General features: G+C 38.5%; 1 pseudogene; it reads left to right on the forward strand.

Moving 5' to 3' along the window:
* Window positions 1-261: 261 nt before the first annotated feature.
* The window catches only part of LOC114046193, a 23766-nt pseudogene continuing 18581 nt past the window's right edge, over window positions 262-5446 (forward strand).

Below are 5446 nucleotides of genomic sequence, written 5' to 3' on the forward strand. Positions count from 1 at the left end.
TCAATAGGTAAAGGGATTGTCCACACAAAAAGTGAAATCATAGAAATAGACTCCCCCAATTTTTTTTTATTAACAAGGTCAGTTTTTGCACACATTCATTTTATACCTAACTGATTAAATTCCCAAAATAAGTGTAATGGAGTTTCAGTCTCTGCCCAGCAAAGGACTGCTTTCCCATGGAATCCTCTCCTCCACCACCAATGTTGCTGACCTTCTGCTGATGGATCTGCACCCTCCACCCCTTAGTTGTGTGCCACCATCATGGTAAAGCTCTGGAGGACTGCTAAAAATCAAGATGAGTCAAATAAATGGCTCCTTCTGCAAAAGAGATAAAAGACAGTGAGGATGAGCAGTGGAGAAGAGGTTGTGGTTCCTCAGAAGAAGAGTAAGAACGTTGTGATTACCCCAGCAAAAAAAGGTACCACCAGCCAAAATAAGTCACTGTTGTCAACATACGTGCCAAGAAAGCAGTCATGACATCTAATAAGAAGGCTGCCATGGCACTGGCCAAGAAAGTGGTTACTTCAGCCAAAGTTATGATCACATCAGGAAAGAAGGGAGCCACTCCAACTAAAGCAACAGCTACCATAGCTAAAGCAGCAACTCCCCCCCCCAAAGGGGCAAAAAAAGGGAAGAATGCCAAAAAAGAGGGCAGTGAATCTGAAGAAGAGGACATGAAGACAAGGAGGATGAAAAGCTTGAGCCACTTAAAGCCACAAAAATGGGAACAGTTCAAGCCAAACAAGATTCTCAGCATGAGAAAGAGGAAGATAAGGAGGAAGATGATAGTGATGAAGGTGAAGAAAATGAGGATGACTCTGAAGAAGTTATAGATACCACACCTGCCAAACGGAAGGCTGCTTGTGTGAAAGCTGCCCCCAGTAAAGCCAGGAAAGCCAAGGAATCCAAGAACAATGAGAAAGATGAGGAAAAGGAAGAAATGCCTGCCAAAGAAGCACCAGGAAAGATGAAAAGGGAAATGGGCAAACAGAAAGTCCCCAAAGCCAAGAAACAGCAATGGGAAGCTGAATCATGTACAAATGTCAACCTCTTCTCTGGTAACTTAAACTTCAATAAAACTGCTTCTGAGCTAAAAACTGGCACCATGGACTTCTTTGCAAAAATGTACCTTATCATTGTGGATATCTGTATTGGCACCACCAGGAAGTTTGGTTATGTGGAATTTGAATCTGCTGAAGACATGGAAAAGGTTCTGGAACTTAGCAGCTCCAAAGTGTTTGGCACTGAAAAAAAAATAGAAGATAACAAGAAAGATCAAAATGCAAGGATGCTTTTTATCAAAAATCTGTCACAGGGGAAGCTGGGTGGTACAGTGGATAGAGCTCCAGTCTTGGAGTCAGGAGGACCTGAGATCAAATCCAGCCTCAGACATTTGACACTTACCTAGCTGTGTGACCTTAAGCAAGTCACTTAACCCCGATTGCCTAGCAAAAACAAAACAAAAAAAATCTGTCATAGAAAGTAACTCAGGAGGGCATCAAGGGATTGTTTAAAGACACTATTGAGTGTCCTAGGACAGACTGGTCTGCACCAAGGATAAAAAACATGAAGGAATTGCCTGTTGTTGAATTTAAGACAGAAGCAGACATGGACAAGACCTTCGAAGAGAAATGTGGAACTGAGATTGATGTTCAGGCACTTCAGAACTACACAGGGGAGAAAAGTCAAGGATGAGAGAATTTGAGATGTGGAAAGAATAATTCCTGAAGCAGGAATAACAGAAAGCCAGCATACTCAAAGACACTGGTACTAAATAACCTCATCTACAGCACCACTGAAGAAAGTCTGTAGGAAGTCTTAGAAAAGGTGACAACCTTCAGCTTGCCCCAGAACAACCAAGGCCAAGCCAAAGAGAACACATTTATTCAATTTCCCTTTGTGGAAGATGCAAAAGAAGCTTTGAATTCTTGTAACACCATAGAAATTGAAGGCAGTGTCATCTGGCTAGAGCTGAAAGGACAGAAGAAAACTAGTGCAACACAATGGATCCAGTCCTACAAAACTCTGACAAAGAACCATCCAAAGACATGACAGAAAAAAAAATTGAAAGATTTGTTTCAGGGCTCTGTGGATGCCAGGATAACCACATACAGGGAGCAGAGTCATCTAAAGCGTTTGGTTTTGTGGACTTAAATTCAGAAAAAAAATATGGTAAAGCTGTGAAAGAAGCCATGGAAGAGAGATTGATGGAAACAAAGTAACTCTGGACTGGGCCAAGACCAGTGGCTTTGAAGGCCAGGGTAAGGTTGTGTCAGCAGTTGCTGTGGAGGCTTCAGTGACCAAGGAGGTGGGAGAAAGGCCAAAGGGACTTTGGTGGCAGAGGCCAAGGAAACTTTAAAGGTTTAGGTAATTTCCAAGGAGGAAGCCAATAAGAAGGAGGAGACAGCGAGCCACAAGGAAAGAAGACAAATGACGAAACAGCTTCTCCACATTCTCTTCTCCCTTGCCATTTGAACAGACTGAAGGTTTTGTCCTGTCATCTAATCATTTATAGAGGACATTCCAAGACAAACATGGAGTACAAAGGTCATCTTGGAAAAAGCTGAATGACATTTTGAGAGAGAGTCTGTTGTTTTTGACTGGATACATGTTCCATGTAAACTTTTTGCAAAGAAAGGTGATAGATGTGGAAGTTAACCATTTTGTTTCTGAGTCGTCTTGAGTTTATAATGTTATATCCCACATACAAAACTATTTTTTTCTACAAAAGAAAACACAAATGCAATGGATTTTAACCATGGCACCATTTGAATAGGGTAGAAATAAATATTAGATTTACATAAAATCTTACCTTGGAGATTTTGTTACTCCAGTGCCAAAAGGATATCATTATGCAGTCAAATATTCACATATCTTTCAATAAACATTTATTGAATTGACATATAAAGTGGTCTTATTTACAACATTGTCTAATAGGATTGTTATTTAAAAACTGAGGAGATTTGATTCAATGACTTCTGAGGTCCATTCCCACTCTAGATGTATCATTCTACAACTCTGTTCCTGGAGTACAGAGGGAAGTGTTATAGTGAGACTTAATAACATAATTATCGGTATATTTGTTTTTCTCATTTTGTTACCTCATTTCTAACTGGTAAATAATACAGAATAACTATGTGGCACAGTGGATAGAACATTGGCCTGGAGTCAATAAGAACCTGAGTTCAAATCTAGCCTTAGACACTTACTAGGTTGGGCAAGTTTTTTGACTTCTTTGTCTCAGTTTCCTCAACTGTAGAATGGAGATCATATTAGCACCCACCTCCTAGTTGTGAAGATCAAATGAAATAATATTTATAAAGTGCTTATCACATTTCCTGGCATATAGTAAGCACTATATTTATTATTATCATCATCATCATCATCATTATCATTATATCTCTATAGATTCGTTGTTTTCTTCAGCCTAAGCATCTTATGTTTCTATGTGTCATGTTCCTATTGATTCCAATTTTGTTGGGCCCGCATGAAAATAAAACCTATCTCTTTAAATTATAATCATTGTAAAACCATTGAAGCTCTGTTCACTTATTAAAGAAGACATTAGGAAGCATAAAAGGTTCTTGTTTTTGCTCTTGTGCCTGTGCTACACTGGGGAGCTTTTCTTATAAGTTAAGCTAAAGAGCTGTCAGACAACATCTTCTGGAAATGCCTGGAAGAGGGATGAGCTAAGAGAAAACAGCAAAGCTTTCAGAGGAGATTTTCCAGGCCTGATCAAATCAACTATCTCCAAGCTGGTTTGTACACATTCAGGAAGTTTAGTCCATTGGCAGATCATACACCATAATTAACTGTCTTTAAGTCAGACTAACATTTTATGAGCCCACAGGGTCTGGAGAGAAAATCATTAACTCTGTCGGCTAATTCTCACTTAATCAGTAACAACTCATTCAACATAGCACTAATAGAGCTGCCCTGATTAGAAGGATATGGGTATGATATTAATCTGTTTCTACATGCAGGTGTGAGGTTGCAGAATAACAAAAAAATCTGCAACCACAGAAAGGAAGCTATTTCTTTTAAATTTAAAAACAAAATTGGAAAAATAAATGACCATCAAACAAGAGATAAGAAAATATACTCCCTTCCTCTTGTTGGAAAGGTAAGACACTATAGGCAGTCAAACATGTTTGCTATGATGGTTGGTTTTCCTTAAATATTTTTGCCCAAATAAAAGCTCATTAAGTAGTGCTGGGGGTGGTGGTGTAGGAGGGAGGAAATATGTTGCAAAATGGCTGTGATATATTTCTATAAAAGGCATCAATAAAATAAACAAACGGACAAAGTATGTTTTTTGAAGAATAGATTTAGAGTTGGAAAGAACCTTGAAGTCCACCTGGTCCAACCCACTCATTCTGTATCTGAAAAAAAAACCTAAGGCCTTTTATTTTCTTTCAAACTAGTCTCTGAAATGCTTTCCTTGGTAATTCTTTTTTATATTTAGGAAAAGAAGAAGTTTCATTTGAGACATAATTTTAATAGGGCTATCTGAGTAGAATAGCCATATGAACTTGTTGTCATGTTTTGGTACTGTTTAAAAAACTATTTGAGTTTTCTACTCAGGGGATAAGATTACAAGAAATCTAACACAGAGGGATTTAAAAGGCAAAGACCTCCATAAACTAACAGAGTATCATGCACAAAGGGCTACTTGTCAAATGCCATTGTTTTGAAAAGATAGGGGAAGATTTGCTTCATGGATACTCTTCCTTAAGTTGTAGTGAACTGGGGAAGGAGCAGTGCAAGAAAGACAAGAAAAAAGGGAAGATAAGGGGAGAGAGCAGAAGATGAAAGGAGGGGAGGGCAAGGGAGAGGAAGAGAGGAGAGGAGAGGAGAGGAGAGGAGAGGGGAGAGGAAGAGAGGGGAGGGGAGGGAAAATGTGGTAATATGGATCAAGTTAGAGGAAAAGGCAGTCAACATGTTATATACATTTTGCTTCTTATTGTATAATTTAATTTAACTAAAATACCTGGGGAGTGTCATGGTTAATTTATTTATTTTTTATTAATTAAGGATTAAACAGAATCCTCTTTGTGTTCCAATTCTAGCTGCTGAAAATATTTTTTACAATGTATTAAACTGTTTTCCAGCCTTAGCAAATCAACTATAGTGAATGTAATGGAACTTTTGAGGATTACCTTTTACTTTTATCCCCTACCTCTTCTTTGCAAACCATGTGTTCCAATCAAATTTGATAACTAGCTTTGAACTTGACAAGTCCTTTCTTTTCTCTCTGTTTTTGCATAGGCTATTTCCCAAGCCTTACTTGCACTCTCTTCTTCTCTACCTTTTACAATCCTTTTCTTTTAAGGCCCTGCTCAAAGGCCATCTCTTTCAAGATACTTTTCTGACTCTCCACGTTGTTAGTGTTCCATCCCATCTATCTATCTATCTATCTATCTATCTATCTATCTATCTATCTATC

This window comes from Vombatus ursinus, unplaced genomic scaffold, assembly GCF_900497805.2.
Source record: "Vombatus ursinus unplaced genomic scaffold, bare-nosed wombat genome assembly UNPS02001419.1, whole genome shotgun sequence".
Lineage (NCBI taxonomy): Eukaryota > Metazoa > Chordata > Mammalia > Diprotodontia > Vombatidae > Vombatus > Vombatus ursinus.